This window comes from Brassica oleracea, chromosome C9 (assembly GCF_000695525.1).
Source record: "Brassica oleracea var. oleracea cultivar TO1000 chromosome C9, BOL, whole genome shotgun sequence".
Lineage (NCBI taxonomy): Eukaryota > Viridiplantae > Streptophyta > Magnoliopsida > Brassicales > Brassicaceae > Brassica > Brassica oleracea.
Window position 1 is genome coordinate 33,026,158 of NC_027756.1, and position 2,741 is coordinate 33,028,898.

The following is a 2,741-nucleotide window of genomic DNA, read 5'->3' on the forward strand; positions in this document are numbered from 1 at the left end:
ACACATAGTATTATTACTTTGTATTCTAATAGTCCACAAACCTTTTACAAACCTAGAAGATTTAAAAGCAAACATCAGTAATAGCAAATATAATTAACATTAATTTTCATTATTTTCTCTATGGAACTTCTGCTATTACAATGCTAATTTACATCAGCAGACAAACATTTCCCAAACATGATTACAATACTATGAAGAAGTGCACAGAACCCATGAAAAAGTTCCCGTATGTCTCTATGCACCATGTGAAATACATCGTTGAAGATGAGACTTGTCACTCAAGACCACTTCAGATATGTGACACTACTTGTCACTCATCAGATTCCATACTGTTTGGGAGCTTTCAAACAGATTCAGCTTTTTTCAGCAGCTTTTAGGAACAAATTAGCGGCTTTTTTTTGTTGGAAAACCAATTCAAGCTTCTCCCCAACTTGGTCCAAACAGCCTTTTAGATGGAGGATCCGTCTAAGCACTACATATTTGTAAAGCCAAAATGAACTTTTTCAAAAGAACCCAGATCTTAATTCTATACCACCTTATCAAATAGGTACTAGTTATGAAATGTAAAATCCATTCAGCAAATATAGAACGTCAAAGAACAAGTTAACGTTTTTAGTATGCCTACAAAACAGAATAGAATCGAATCAAGATATGTTCAGAAGCACAATCCCACACACGACACACACAGCGTCTCATCTTCATTGTTATATCCAAATACAACGCCACGATCTCGTTTACCAAGAACATGAATCTATAAAGAAAACCCCCGATTCTGATCTCAATTACAAAACTTTAAATTTTCTCATGAATTTTATGATTTTTGAAATAAATAAGCAAAATAAAGAAGATTTGAACCTTCAAAGCTCGAGATCGTACTAGTGTGGTGAACCGATGCCGAGGGAATTAGCGAGCATAGGATCAAGGAATTGAAGCAGCCGCAGAGTGGAGTGTGTGCGGTCCCTATAGGTTTAAGATTCGTTGTTGTAAAACATGTGTTTGCTGCTCTCCCCATGCATGATTACGGCTATAGTCTTCTCCTCACACCCAAAGAGTACGAGACGAGCAGACGAACCAAAATGGGGTCATCACGTTCTTATCATCTTCCTAAAGTAGTTCAATCAACAATTCCATTCAGAAATTCTTCGATTCAATTCCCGAGATTTTCAAGTTGAGGTCAACTGAACAGAGAGGAGGTGGACGAAAATCGGGAGGTTGAAAGGGTGAGAGAACATCGGAATACAGACTTCGTTCTCGACAAGCCCACCACCGCCAAGGATGATTTCCTCTCCGTAGCTCGGAGGCTCGTCGATCAAGGCCAGCCATCTCAAGCTCTCCAAACGGTACTCTGCGTTTTCCTCTTCCATTTTTTTCTTTACTTTACGAGAGAGAGAGAAGAGGGACGGGTTAGATCCGATTTGTTTTGGGTGGGTGGATAAATTAGAGGTTGGGTTTGAGAATATTCTAATTTGTTAAGGGTATTGGAGTCTTTGCACCATCTGGACCCACGTTTTCTATTTAAAAATAAATAAATATTAAATGATATTTTAATAAGGGGAGAAAGGAGGATTTTTTAAGAGTGGGAGGGGCATATGGAGTTAATCATCTCGGACTTTAACTCAATATACCCTTATCATAAAAAAACCATTCTCCTTGTCCCCTCTCTATTCCCACTACCCCTTTATCATTGCAATCCCTATACTAACCTTCTATTTATTTACTATATATATTACACTTCACTTTCCATCTCATTAACATATTAAATTATTCATTTTAATAAACTCACCATAAATGTAAACTATTTGACCCCACAAGAAAACTCTAACCAATAGAATCACATTAATTTCCCTTTCTTTCTTCTTCCCCATCGTGCTCCACCTTTCATCCTCCATTAATGAGTTTTAAAATTCAAAATAGAGGTAATTTATGTCCATTTTTTACGATTTTTTTATAAATATCATTAAAATAAGTTTCTATCATGGGCAATATAAAAAAAAATAAGATTTGATGTTAATTCTAAAAGAATGAAAACGTTTTTCACCACTATGTTTTTGTGTTTCGTGTTGTTTTTATCAATGCTTTGATTTTATAAATAATTTTTTCAAAAAATAGTTTTGATAAAATATATGTATTTATGAATGCATTTAAATCATTTCTAATCTTTCTAAAAATATCAAAGTTACGTTTTTCTTGAAACAAAAGGATATATATACTATTTTATATAAATTTTAAAAAATAATATTATATTTGCTCAATATAAATGTGTATTGTGGATTAGTAGCACTAGTAGGATTACATTGGACTACTTTTTTGATTACCTTGTACTACTATGTATTATGGTTATTTCTAACAGCTCTATATATTTTCGGCTTATTATATGCTTTATACAACTTTATATTTTCGGCTAATTATATATTTTCACACATAGTATTATTACTTTGTATTCTAATAGTCCACAAACGTTTTACAAACCTAGAAGATTTAAAAGCAAACATCAGTAATAGCAAATATAATTAACATTAATTTTCATTATTTTCTCTATGGAACTTCTGCTATTACAATGCTAATTTACATCAGCAGACAAACATTTCCCAAACATGATTACAATACTATGAAGAAGTGCACAGAACCCATGAAAAAGTTCTCGTATGTCTCTATGCACCATGTGAAATACATCGTTGAAGATGAGACTTGTCACTCGAGACTACTTCAGATATGTGACACTACTTGTCACTCATCAGATT